Raw genomic sequence first — 15,034 nt, forward strand, 5'->3', positions numbered from 1 at the left:
CGACAGGTATCCCCCACACTTCCTCAGCTATTTATAAAGTCCGGCATGGGGGCCAGAAATAACACCCAGTCCATTTTTATCCCAAATAATGAAAGGCGGCGGCAGAGCTCACCAACACTCCTAACACTCTGCTGCTGGAACACAAAAGCTCAAAATATCCATCAAGAGAATCAACTACAAAGACCAGCAAAGTTAAAACCTCCTTCGACAGTGATCAAGCGTTTTTGTCTTTGAGCGCATAGACACATACACCCAGCAGACAAAAGTCAATATCAAGGCTGAGCTATTTCTGTAGAGAGCACTATTTAGGAAGTGTGGGCCTGGTGCCAGTATTCTCCTCAGTATCGTCTGGGCGTCACTGCACCGCTCCCACTGTCATACAAACTCTCCAGCCTCCATTGTGAGTGTGCGTGCCCTGTATACACACAAGGTTATTTGTTTTTCCAGCGGGTCGAATCACAGTGCCAGGTGAAAGCGTCCATTGGCAGGACGAGAGAGGAGAGTGTGGCTTGGTGCGATCACGAGGCCCCCACTTTACCCAGCAAACCTTGAAGTGAATCGGGATGGCTGGAGTTTCAAACAAAGTGCCCCCTCATTCATTATACATGCAACTGCACTGAAATTCTCCTTCCGCAACACCATCTCCTCTCTTCTCTCTCTCTTCTCTCTTTTTTTTCCAGACAGAACATCCATAAAGTATGAATAAAATTAATGACATCACGAGCTGCACTTTGGAAGAGCCACTGTTAGGAAAAAGCCATACATCACGGGCCAGAAGGAGACTGGCCAAAAAGGAAAGAAATGAGTAGAGGTGTGAGGGGGCGGTCCTTCAGGTTGGATACGATGAGGAGGTTTAAGTATTTAGTGATATGGATGGTAAACTTTGAGCCTGTCACTGCTGCATTCTTCCACAGAAGCACGTGGGAAGGGCAAAGATGAATACACTGCAAACAAACACTACATTTTACATCACGGTGATAATTAAGATCAGTAATTGTCTTGAACTTGACAATACTAGACTTTTTAGAGCAACTGCTGAGATATTGAGACAAAAAAGGCAAGATTTTTTTTTTTTTTTGCTCTGAAGTTAATAACAGAGATGGGCAATAATCGAATTTTTGATAATATTGTGAATGTTGTTTTGAAAATTAAAAAAAAACCGACACGAAATGCTACAAAAGGAGCTAATTAGATTAAAAAAAAAAAAAGTTACGTTGTAAACTTTAAACTAAGGTGATATTTGTCTGATAATTAAAACTCAACTTATGCGTTTAAAGACATCTTTTAACACATTACAGTTGGAAAGCACATTAGCGGGATACTCATGATATTCACCCAGCCCGAATTGATGTCAAACATAGGTTCAAATGTAACACGGAAATAAAGTTTCACACAATTCGATGGATGAAATTGAACTGAGAAGCAAAATTCACACAATGTCACATACTTTGGGTAAATTGTGACTAGCTATTGCACTTAGTTTAGTTTTTGCACTAGCCTCATACTTCATTTGCGAGCACCTAAAAGTGTACAGACGCTTTAAAAAGATTATATGTAGTTCATTACAAGCGTCTGACTGGGTAGAATTCCCTGTCAAGTGTGAAGACATGCTAAAAATACCAAGAACATACAGAGCGCGGCGTAGCGGCGGCGGTGGCAGGTTGTGAGTGAGCGGGGCTTTCAGATGGATGTGAGGCCGTGGCACAGTGCTACCTCTGTGCATCTCACCGGACCATGTTGCAGAATGACTAGGCTATGTTGCTGCCGTGACAAAGATAAATTACCGCCACTGAAAAACATTTCTACATTTTTTATTTTTTTTCAAACACGGCACACACACTCTCTCTCTCTCCTTTTCCTTGACTTGCTTTTTTGGGCTATTGGGTGGAGTCCAAATGTGCCACACCAAAGAGAGATGAAAAAGGGGAGGTGAGGAGAGGGGTTTTCTGAAAAGATATATTAAGATTAAGTAGTTCTCCGACACTGTTTAAGGCATTTTGTATGACTATGTGGTCACACCTTTACACTCAAGTAACCCCAGAAAGGAAATTGGATAAATATGCAGCACAGTGTTAAAGTTGTTGTAAAGTATGAAAGATTTACAGTGCTTTATGTAATTTATTACATCCTAGTATTTTAAAAAAAAGTATTTTAAACAGTGACGGAAACAAAATTCTCTTTACAGGAGCAAATTAGTTAATTTGTATTAATTTATGTTATTGTATTGTAATTCTAGTTAGTACCTCTTTGTGAATTACACTCAACTTTCTAAACAATAATTTAGATCTTTTTGCTTGAGCGGAAAATCTACTCCAATACTTCAATACTTTGTATACTATAGTATTTCAATGTATTGCGTTTCAATACATTTAAAATGCAAGAAACTCATAACTAGGGATGTCACAATATAAATTTTTTTTCATGATTATTGTGGGGGGAAAAAAGTTGTGCTGCTTGTGAAAGACAAAATGAAGTGAATGTGACATTGACAAATAAAGAAAAAAGTTCCTTACATTTAGGTTTATTTTTGGCAGTTGATTGAAATAAAAAGATACAATTTAACTTCTAAAATTGTGCGCTGAATAATCATAATCATTGCTTAACCTAACAATCTTGACATCCCTACACATAACATAATCCAAACCTTTAAACATACAAGTCCACGCAGAGGCCTTCATCCTGCTTCATGTTTGGACAAAGAAGTCCTGTCCGTCCTGTTTCTCTTTGTCTTATCACTCAAAGTTTGAAGCTCATATATTTTCCGGCGCTCTCCAAATATTTCTGAGAGCAGGCCTCAGAGTTATTCAAAGTTTGGCGAGGTGTCTCTTTCGGTGGGCCACAGCTGACGATAGCATTGTGCGGTCAGAGGTGCCAACAGGACCAGACCACCCAGCAGCTGCAGCTATGACGACCCACAGGCCAGGCAGGAAGTAGGAAACAGGAAGTAGAAAGAGGGCCCAGTATCCTGTCCATCGTGACATCATAACAATAAGAAGGATACTTTTGAATTCACCGGCAACACAGGTAGACACACTATAAGAATGTAAAGTAACTCTGTTTTTGAATCTGAATTCCTGCTCTTTTCTGTTTAGCGTCAATCTGAATTTTTCATCTATTTTTTAACTTAAGAATGATACGTTTTACTCTACGGTGGTTCAAGTACTCTCTGTTCTGGCTTTTGTTCCTCTCAAGTTGACTGTTCCATCATTCAACACTTCAAATCCCACCATCACAACAACAGCGGAGACAAGAAAAAAGAAGCAAAAACATTTTCATATCAATATACAGCAGCAACAACCTCACACAAACTCGGAAAAGAAAAAAGGGCATAAACATTTCAGCACACAAACAGAGAGAGAGACAAGAGACTGAGGAAGGCGCGCACACACGCAAACTAACAAAGAAACCCAGAAAACACAAAGCCCAGCGCAGCCAGAAGTCGACTTTATGCAGAAATATTCTAAAGTGTGTTTTACAATACAATTAAACATCAAAGACGGTTATATTCCTCTGTGATCCTTAGCACCCCAGCGTACAAGCCCCACACACCCTAACGCACTCGCAGACACGCGCGCATACAAGTGCTCAACGTCACTGCTAATTACTCGATAGAGACCGAAGAAATCTACTCATCATTATGCAAAAACTAAGACGTATTCAAATGTATGCGTTCCACCCTGCTCAATGCTTATGTTATTTACTTTAGATAGTCACATTTTAAGCTATAACAGCCTTTGTGAAGGCAATGGTGCAGACAAGAAAAAAGGAAAGATTTACCGTTCTGTTGAATTAAATATTAATACAAGAAATGTATATTTAGGACTTGACGAAACAAACCTGTTAAAATTGGGAGAAAGTAAACTCCTTAACATCTGCTCAGGCGAAAGAACTTGATTCTAAACATAGTCTAAATTGCTTGATACACAATAATGTTTCCAGACAGTTTTTCCTTTTCTAAGAAGTAAATATGATTTTCCAGAATTGACTTTTATATTACCTTCTCGTTTTGAGCCAAAGGGCATGAAGTCCAATTACACTACTTCCAATATCTTACCGGCCCGATCTTGCCAACCTGCAATCTGCAAATGAGCGCTTTACTGATGTTTAACTGTGCAAACTGGGCAAACCCTTCTGAAAATATTTGAGACCATTAGTGGAAAGAGAAAAACATTTGAAAAGAAGGTGCTGGGGGGAAAAAAAGTGTTTAATTATTTGCTTGGACGTAAATTGTACAGATTTGACATTTTTCAGGTGTTTTTACAGATCTGGCACGAGCTGAATTTACTGTACTGTATTGCATGACTTGGTGAAACTTTAACCCCCTTTTCTTTTCCTTTACGATCAAGAGTGGTGCTTAAGGCAGCCTCTCGCCCTTCTCAACATCTTTATAATAGACGTTTAGTGTAGCCTTCGGTCTTTTCACATGGCTCTATGCGTCTCTTTCCCTCACTTAAGTAAAGCTTTCCTTAGACACCCGTGTACAGCAAAGTGCCCTGACAATCGGCTCAGGGCTGGGGCCAATCACAGCCACACGTGCCCTTTAAATCTCCTCTGTATGAAAGGGTAAGAGTGTGTTGTCACTGTTGGATTTGTGAATCAGGGCCCATAATCCTCAGTGATTTGTCAAGAAGGGGGAAAAGTTCTTAAAACAATAGCATATTTTCCGCCCGTATAAGGGAAACACAGTTGTATATGTATGTATTTGAGTTTGCTCTGTGTGTGAGTGTGTGTGCAGGGGTAGGTCCACATGTGAGGAGCGCTCACCTTCCTCTGAGCGGATTAACCTAACACTAAGTCCCAAGAGAGCAACAGGCCAGACAGGCCACACAGAACAGCTTCATTGACCATAGGCACAAGGGGAGAGGCCAAGTGTGAAATCCTTCTTACAAACGCAGCTTAATGAACTACATACTTCAGAAGGAAACTAACTAATAAGTCATTAGGAAGTAATGGGCTTAATTAATTTATGTGATGATAATTAAATACTGTGGTTATCGTCTCTACACAAAATGTTCATACACCTATATTAAATGTTTCAAAGTGCAATTTTACAGATTTTGTGTGATAGTCTTTTTTCAATTTAGATACATTTATATATTTCTATTTGGCTGAGTTCTTATATGTAGTGTGTAAGTCGGTTTAAGCTTTAGAACAATTTAGTCATCTTTCTTCACTTTGAATTTTTCTTTTGCACATGATTAGAATAAATCAAAAATACTTCATTAAATATGTAAAATTAATACATAATATGCTATTAGTATATTTACTTTTGAAGGGTTTTGTCAGGTAAACATCTTTGTTCGCACCACCCGCTGTAGATCATAGCAGCTTTGTTATCTTGTTCTAATTTCTCAAGATGATTGTATTATGTTTAATAAAAAACAATCAAGTGTTGTTTTATTCCTAAGTATGCCACCTTTAAAGGGGCTTGAGGTTAATTAGTGTCACTATTAATCATCTGCAACAGGTTTAGCAAAGAAACAGTCCACAAACTGACCACCTAAATCACACTTGATGGTGTTAATTGTTTTACAAAATAGAATAATGCAGTTTACAAGTAAAATGTATTTTATGAAATTCTTGAATCTTTAATATCTAAATGTATGTTTTGTACAATATGTTATAAATGCACATTCAAACTAAATATGTAAGGCTATAACAATTTGTGGGCAACAGAAAAGTTGTAATTAAAAACTTATTCAATTGAAGTGTTAATTATTAATTTAAGCGTGTTTGCAAATTGTGGCAAAGACCAAACAGTTATCTAGACTTATCATAGGAGTCATATATTAGGCTGAAATAAATCCTGGTTACTGACAATGAACTTTAACTTTGTTTTAACTTGTACTTGTACTTAATGCCCGGGCACGAGTGCGTCTTTAGTTTAGAACACTTATAATATATATATATATATATATGTATATATATATATCCCGGAGCACATGGACCATGACTGTCAGAGCCATGTGCGCCTCACGCAGACGCGGGGAAGCCACACAAGGTCGACCCGCCACCAGAAGGTAAGACAGGAGCCAGACCTTGGCTCTCCTAAAAGCCCATAAAGAGCTATTTGATGTCAGCGTGTAATTATATGACATCGCTGTCACGGGCGTAAGTCGATCGGGGTCACAACAAATCAATAGACGCACTTACTGTACTTTGTAGAGGAAGCGGCGCTCGCGAGTCTGATCCGTTAAGTTTCTCCGCGGAAAGAAAAACACGCACAAAAAAACACACACGTCGCCGCGAGTGTTGCCGAAAAAGCGCGCGCCAAAGTGAGTGCTACTTACTTCATTGCGTGTCAAGACGACGATGAGGTGAAGGAGAAACAAGACGTCCGCCCCGCAGTTCGGTCCGGGCGGATGACGGGAACCAAAAGAAGAAGAAGAAGAAGAAGAAGAAGAAGAAGAAGAAGGAGACGCGCTGGTTGAAGGGCAGGGAGGACTTCTGGCAGAGACGCACTTACAATCCAGAAGCGCAACTTGCAGCAAAACAAGCCGGGCTTTAAAAAAAAAAAAAAAGTAAGCTGCGGTGTCTACTAGTTTGTCTGCGTGAAAAAGTCTGTCTGTGTTGTTGTGTCGTCGCCTGCCTCTCCCTCTCTCTCTCTGAGGTGCGGGTCTGCTGTGGACTGGTGGCCGGTGAGCGCTGCGCAGGGATTCGCTGTGCGCTCCGCTGAAGGTGGTGCTCTTCTAAACTGCTGGACGTCTCGCGCTTGTGGTGGTGTTTTGTCAGGAGAGCCTTGCTGCTGCTGCTGCTGCTGCTGCTGCTGCTGCTGCTGCTGCTGCTGCTGCTGCTGCTGGAGCTGGAGCTGGAGCTGGAGGAGGTGGAGGTGGTGGTGATGGTGGTGATGATGGTGATGGTTGTTTCCGTTACGCGCACAGTCCTGATTCCTGACCCACACTGTTTGTCTGAGCCCCTCTCGTCGCTCCCCCGGTACAAGAAGAAGTAATCGATTTTTCTTTTATTTTTTTTCAGACAGGGGGGGGGGGGGGGGGGGGGGCTTCTGTGAAAAAAGAGGGCGGGCTATAACATTGCCCAACTTAATGAAATAGACACAGCCACTAATGCGTTTATTATCGCTCCTGAGCCGGGTGGAGTGGACGCGCAGTTTGGTGGTGTGTTGGCCAGCTCAGTATGTCACGTTTAAAACTTACTTTTCTTGACTTTTACGCACATTTTACGCACTTTTTTTTTCCACAAAGCAATACAATAAAGATAAAGACGTTCTTTTGTTTTCATGTTATCAGTCAGTGAAATGTAAATACCGTTGTAAATACCATTTGAAATAGATAAAGTCAGTGAAAAAAAGTTCTCAATCACGTTCAAGCTCTAACAAAAACGACTCACAATTTTGCACTGATTTATTGTGTGTTTTTCTTGTCTTTAAAGGACGAGCAGTATCTTTTTCTCCCATTTCCCATTGTCTCCAACCTCCTGCTGCAAGCCGCCAATCACTCTCCAAGACTTGACTCTCTCCAGATACAGATAAGCACGATACACAGACAGAGAGACACCATGCATGGGGGAAATTACCAGGCCTTTATCAATCCAACCAAATGATTTTCAAAACACCCACTTGACTCTGACTGTGACAAGAACAATTAGAGCAGCAAGTTTGCCACTTCAGATAAGACCCTCAATATCGTAATATCTGGAGATGAGTTCTAGATGGAGCTTGTAATGTGTATTTCTATTGTATGGATGCTGTATCAGAGAGGAAATTCAGCAGATGGAGGAGGAACAGCAATAGACAAAAGCGATAATTAAAAGTTGCGTCCTACAGATGCCTGATCTTTTTCTTTTTTTGAAGAAGAAGAATTGCATTTGGAGACTTGTAGTTGTGGACTTACAAGTTAAAAAAAGTGATTAAACAAAAGTTATCAGTGTTTAGTGAATAATGTCATGTAAAAATGTAACCTATTATTGTTTATCTGACTCTTTTATTGTGTACGGATTCAGGGAAATATGAACTTTTGTGTGAAAACTGATATCGAAGTAACATTGAATTTGCAGTTGACCTACAATTTTGTTAAATGTTTAATAAATGTGCGTTGATGAATAAATCAAGCTGGCTAATCTTCTTGACGGATGCACATTACAGGCTGGTAACTCGAGCTGCTGGTGTCTGGTGACTCGGAATACCACCTTTACATCACCTGACCCTTTAATCTTTAATAGCGTTTCCTCTGGCCCCTCTGATCTCTATAATAATCGATGGGAGATGTCGTCGGTTTGACACATTGGCCTCGAGATCACAACATGGCAAGTAAGAATAGCATCAGATATCAGCAAAACATGTTCACCTTTAGCTTGGCTTGAAAAGTGTCATTGGCATTGATACCTACAGAAGTTTTGCACTTACCACTTTCAGTCTTCCCTTTTCCCTCTTTGTGTTAGCAAGTTGCGTGAGAGGTCCGTGTAGTGTTAACGATGTCTTGAGGTTGTCTTGGTTGGCACCTGCAGGAAGTAACACATATCGGAGTATGAGGAGAGATGAGTGGAGAACCTGCCAGCGAAATGGTAATTTCCCTGGCATAATGTACATTATGGACTTTTCATCTTTGTCTAAGTATGTGTTAAACAGCCATAGAAAATGCAGGGGAATAAAAACAGGGGGAGGTGGACTGAATATATTTGAATGGTATAAAATCATTAAACGAGGCAACCACAGCCTCATGCATATTCATACATGGATGTCTGACTTGTCTGCAGGGATGGACAAAGTGAAGCTGTAATGAAAAGTTTGAGTGAAGAGGACCAAATCTGAAGGCAAAATATGTCGTTCAAATTGTAGGTAACGCAGGTGTCATGTTTTTGTACACACGCTCGCATAGAAACAGCACTTTGCATGTCCCAAATGCCCAAGATTAAGTGTTTATTTGGTTGTCGACATGTTACATTTTCATAATCTCACCTGCGTTCTAAGCTGTGTGTTAGGCTGCCCCAGCTGTATGAGCTATAATATTTCCCCTCAGAATCCCACATGACAGGGAAGTGACCGCATTTTGCTGCAAGCCCAGAATTAATGCTGTGATTAAACATATTGTCTGGTGCACTGATCATGCTCAACCTGTCATCACAGTCCCTTCACAGCATGTGTCATAGCAGAAACGAAATGTTTTAAGGAAGGCAGTGCTGTCCTCCTCTCCAGTAACTAATAAACACAAACACATTTTCTTTGGCAAACAGAGCTGTGTGCAATCTGTCGTCAATCATGTGGAAACCGTCTGCCTGTCACGGTAGATGATGTTGTCAAAGCGATGCACTACTACTCTTGAGAATTATCCAACGATTATGGCATCTCTTTAGAGTCTGTTCCTTCTTTCCCTTGTGTTTGTCCCTTTTCCCGAATGATTTGATAAAGTATTTCTAGATGTGACAATGGATTGATTTTCACATGATGTGATTACCAAAGTCTTCACAGGGGTCAGCGTCAGGACCACAGGCCAATTAGAGTCACACGCCCAGCTGGAGGTCTGTGGATCTTTGTTCTGCATGTGTGTGTCAAGTGTGTATCAAGCTAACCAAGACATGCTAATGGAGACATTAAACCACATTTTTATATATGTTATGTTATGTTTTTATATTATGATTTGAACAGGATTTTGTTTTGTACTTTGGAGAGGCACACATGATAAATATTCATGCTTTATGGGATTTTATTTGTCAAGTCAGAAAGCATGTACAGTATATAATAACAGACGACAAATTAATGGATAAAAAACACCCAAGTGAGCTATTCAAATTGTGTATTTTCCCCGTGAAACATTGGTGTGATCAAATTCTCTTCTCACTATACTGGAGAGATGCAAGACTTTTACCCACAGAGTGGCATTTGGTCTTTGCATAAGTCATGTGATGTGTTATATTACTCACAACTGGAGCTCCTTATTAATAAGATTCCTAATGAAACTCAGAGGGCAATATCATGTGTAATTACAGTTGCAGGAATTGTTCCAGTATACAGTATAATTAGGGGAGCAAAGGTGGGAAATCACTTTTAATTAACTCATATGTATACTCATATTGCAAAACGTAAAAAAACAAAGAATTCTCTGCGATCCTCCAGAGATACTTGTTTGTGCTTTCAAATTAACTTTTTCAGTATTTGCCTGTATCTCTGAGCTTACGTTCACTTTATTAGTCTATTGAGGAAGAAATACTTGAACTCACAGTAACGGTAACACCCATTTGTCCAGTCTAGACTCCCAAGCTCAAACAAACGTTGACGGCATCTTGTGTGACACTAAATCCCTGATCTGATCTCGTACGCTCGACATTTTTTTACACCTATTTTAAGTTGGAGGGCTTTACTCAAAGTTGACTAAATCTTGTGGTTGTCAAAATGTTGTTCCCACCCTAATAACCTCTGTCTCATGTCAGAAAGAGAGTGCTGGTGATTTGCATGTGTTGTGTTTAACCAACAGGCTTCTGTCATACACCTTTGTTGAATAATTCATAAGGCACATGCTGAACAACAAGCTGCGCCTTTGTGGTGCCTGGCGCTCCCGTTACATCACAGGAGCCGCTCTCTAGTCCTGCCTGCACGGTGAGAACACAGCGTCTGCACCATCACACCTGTTGAACTTCAGGTACATCACTATTAGACTTTGACATGTGAAAGGCCAAGAGATGCAGGTTGCACGCGCAGCACACAAAGTGTTCATGATTAGTGATAGTTTGTTTACTCTATTATTTATCAGCAATTTAGGGGTTGTTGCCCACCACAAATTATTTATCGCCCAATTCGAGCTATAATCTTACCGACAGCATATTTTTCTTATTTTGTTGTAAAAGTGTTCAATGAACCTACAGCTATAAGATTTAATACATAATTCTTCTCTATATTGCTTAAGTTATGATGCGTTTTACACCTTATTTTATGCATGTCTTTTATTTGATCACAGTTAATGCTTCAAAATGATCAGTTATTGTTTTATGTAATCATATTGTCAAAGCAAATTCTTAGTTTGGAAATAAAACCTCTTCCGATTCTGATTCTTAGCGCAATCGGCCATAAAAGCGGTTAAATAATGTCAGATGATGTTTACTAATGTGTAGACAAGAATGTTTCTGTTAATATTTCATATCTTGTGCCTGTGTTTTAAATGTGTATCTAAGTGCACAATGAACCAAGCCCATTGTGCTTGCAGGGCTGTGTAATTCAGAGTTGTGCCTGTAGGGGAGCTCTGTCGCCTTCTCAACGTACAGCTCACGGTGCACAAGGATTTGTTCTAGTCATAGAATAAAGTCTGGTACTCAACAGTTCACACAATCAATTTGGTGTGGAAATTGTCATGCCGCATAAATATTTTTTTTTGTATATAACATGTTATTCTACAAACTTGGCAAGGGACCCTAACTCAGTGTATCTGTAGTATTTGTTACTTACAAATGTGTTGATTTCAATGATGGCATCAGAATGACTCTGAAAGACGAGTTAACTAATTGTGTTTATTAGACGGCATGTTCATCTTAACAATAGGCACATCATGCATCTTGTGCTGATCTCACCCTTGACTCACAAATACACGTTGTACTAAGGTGATTCGTAATTTCCACACTTCCTTAAACTTGTCCCAATGTCTCTATCACACGGACCAGATCCTGTCGCAGCTGCTGACCTCAGCCAATCCTCCTGACGATTAAAGATCACTTAGGATGGCCTTGCAAATTCTCCCACACTCTCAACAGGCAGCTCATCGCATCTTATTGTGAAGAAATAAAGTGTGTGCTGGGGCTGACTACGGGCCTGTATTACGCCACAGAGTCGTTTAGACGAGCGGCACAGTCTAAAGCTTTGTGCCTCCAGGATAACCCCGACTCATTCTTATTCAGACATGATCAGAGGGGATGCAGGCAGCCCAGATTAGCTGCAGATCAAAGAGATGCCTCGTGCCATCGCTCGTGTTTTGTAGGTTTTAGGCAGACCTAGTAGGCGCTGGGTAGTGGCAGCACTGCGTCATACTGTGTAAAGGCCTCAGCGGCGCTTCAGGGGGAGATGGAAAGAGATTTGCACACACACACAAGCTTAGGCAGCTGCTAGATAAATGCCAATGTTGAATAATGAAGACAGGAGATCAGAATGAACTGCCAGAGAACTTGCCAGAAGTGAAAAAGTATACAAAGTCTGTAGATAAATACTGAAATGTTATTAGTTTTAGTAAACCTGTGCAGCAAAACATATTTTCCATTCCTCAACTTCTATAGACAATCACAAAATGACCACCTGTGCTTGGAGTCCACCATGTACTACGCTTTGTCACATTCATTCCTAATTTATTTACTATCAGGTTCTCTCTGACATTTTTGTCTGATAGATGTTAGTTTGTTATTCATATTTATTATTCAAAATGTAGAGTATGGTACAATTAGGAGGGTTTTATGAGTTTCTGCCTGAACCAATTAGTTCTTAATTAATATAATACATTTAAATAGACCACTCACATTCAGCTTTGAAATGTTGATGTTCCATCCTAGTTCTGTCGGATTTTTAAAAAAAAATGTATGTTAGTAAATGTGTTTTGAGACATTTTGAATGACAAACATAAAATCAAATGAAGTTTTAATCTGTGATAAGTTTTGTGCAAACAAAACACAGTTAGCTAGCGTGCTGCTAACATAAAAGTCGTATTTTGAATAGCTGATACTGAGCGTTAAGAGTGGGATATTAAACGTTGATGTTGGACTTTCCCAACTTATTTTTATCATATACAAGTAATGTTTAATCATTTGAAATGTAGAAATTCAATTTAGTCAAAATGTTTCATATTTTACTTGTAAATGTGTGTTCCTGAAACAGCTGTGTAATTCAAATATAGTGATCACTGGAGCCATAAATAGAACCATATAATTCCAAATTCCAAATTAATATTGTATTTTCAGAACTATAAGGTTGTATCTGCACCAAAACAAATGACCAAAAATAAAAAAAATAAAAAATTCAACGGATAAATAAATTAAAACAAATCTTCTTAATTTAGACCCTCCTTAGGGTCCTCTTTAATCCCATGTATCAAATGAATGTATCTCTTTTATTCATTTGATATACAAATAGTCAAAAAACTTAAAACCTAACAATATATTACAGAACAATATAATAAAGAATGTTTATTGCTTCAGATATGTAGGATACATGATTGAAAGACATAGACAAAGACACTGATATTCGTCAGTTTACTTCTAACTAAATCACTTTTTAGAGATTTTGTTCATAAATGGAGCTGCCCTTTTCTTGCTTCAGAGTAGCATCTGGATTAACAACACAAGATAACCATGGAAACCAACTGATGCTGCAACAACTGCAATTTTCCTTCAACAACCAACACAGAGCGAAGGCAAGCCACTATATAATCTATTCTCTCACTTTACTTTACACAAGAGACTGGACTGTACATTTCAAATTTCAGATGCCGAGTTGAAACCTTATATAAAGTTTAACCAAAAAAAGGGAAAGGAAAGTCTGTACTGGACCATCAAAACAAACACAAACTGCTCCAAAAGACACGCAACCTAAATGATTTGATATTCAGTCAACATGATTGAACATGGTTTCACCCAAGCGCTCAGCAGTGTGGAGCAATCGAATGGGAAAATATGCATTTTTAAATAGAACTGTTGATATTATTAAGCTTTGAAAGTGGCAAATAGAGAATATAAAATTGAATGTTTCCCTATTAAATCAAGTTACTTTAGTCCTACACCAAGTCGAACATGCTGTGTCTGAAACAGCTTACTGCGCTTGAGCTTCAATCACAAAATGACTTTTATCTTATTAGATATTTAGTAATAACCTAAATAACCTAAAGCTAAACAAAAATACAAAGTGCTACTTTTCATTATATTATTAAGCTTCCTTGAAATAAAATTGTTGTCCTAATTGTAAACTCAATCTCCTGAATAGTGAAATCTAGGCCCTGACTCCTCCTGTTGGATGCATTGAGTAAGTCCAGAGCTGTTGACGAGAAAACTGTCATAAAACAGCCTTAAACGTCTCAGTTATGTGGCTTCTTCTGGTAAGACTAGGCACGATTCATCCAAAACAGCACAGAAACGGCACAATTACAAATCACAATTACAAACACAAATACAATTTTTTTCAATATTTTTAAATTCACCATTAAATATACTGCTTCCATTGTATTGGTTGTCTTTTTATTTGGTACATCACATTTTCTGCCACCGCAGTGATTAAAATGCTGTATTTTGCACCTTGTATTTTATGATCAATTTGCCTACATTTTTTCCAGGCATGAGAGCGGCACAAAGAGCACACTGGTTTGTGACCCTTGATGTATCTACAAATAAGAGAAATCCTATAGAAACTTACCCGTGCCGTTTCAACACTTCTCCAGGAAGGTTCGACGCACAGCACCAGCTGAGGCCTGACTTTAAAAATACAAAAGAGACAAATAAATGTCCTGCATTTACTAAAGCCAGACCAGCTGGCTTTGGATAGAAACACCCTGATTTGGGTTGAGTGTGTTTGCCCCCGATCTCTATCTGAACTGAAACCAGGTCTGGTCCAGTCCAGCTCAGTGCCCTCCCCACTGTCCCAGCCCAGTCCACCTGCTCCTGTCACTCCTGTTAAAAATAGCCTCATGGGGATCAGTGATCACCACACACACACACACACACACACACACACACACACACACACACACACACACACACACACACACACACACACACACACACACACACACACACACACACACACACACACACACACACACACACACACACTGTCCAGGATTATTGCCCCCACATGAATGCTGCCATCTTCGTAGCGCCTAACTCTCCCTCACTTGTTTATCTCATACAGTGTTCTTAAAACTAAACACATGGGCTGTTGGGTGGCTCTGGTTGGTATACGCACGTCAGCATTTCTTGAAACTTGAAATGAAAATACGTGTATAAATTACTCTGAACCTTTTGACACATATTACAGATGATTTGTTTGGTGGGAGCTCATTATTTCCTTAACCTGTTGACTTAGTGTACTGCCCAACAAATGGACTGTAGCAAACGACAC

General features: G+C 39.5%; 1 protein-coding gene across 13 annotated transcripts in view; it reads right to left on the reverse strand.

The window, feature by feature from the left end:
• Positions 1 to 14,559, reverse strand: part of mef2cb (myocyte enhancer factor 2cb) — a 57,924-nt gene extending 43,365 nt beyond the window's left edge. For 4 of the 13 annotated variants that reach the window (XM_072432479.1, XM_072432473.1, XM_072432476.1 and 1 more), the window contains exons 1-2: positions 14,330 to 14,558; positions 8,363 to 8,457 (exon numbers count right to left, since the gene is read on the reverse strand). The gene's annotated coding sequence lies outside the window, so the exon portion shown is untranslated. Of the gene's footprint in view, positions 1 to 6,153; positions 6,255 to 6,290; positions 6,692 to 8,362; positions 8,458 to 14,329 lie in introns of those variants that run through there. The other 9 variants (XM_072432474.1, XM_072432467.1, XM_072432480.1 and 6 more) reach the window with 6 other exon arrangements.
• Between the last annotated feature and the right edge of the window lie 475 nt (positions 14,560 to 15,034).

The sequence above is a fragment of the Eucyclogobius newberryi genome, unplaced genomic scaffold, assembly GCF_026437365.1.
Source record: "Eucyclogobius newberryi isolate DKJ021-1_F unplaced genomic scaffold, fEucNew1.0.hap1 SCAF_6, whole genome shotgun sequence".
In the NCBI taxonomy this organism is placed as follows: domain Eukaryota; kingdom Metazoa; phylum Chordata; class Actinopteri; order Gobiiformes; family Gobiidae; genus Eucyclogobius; species Eucyclogobius newberryi.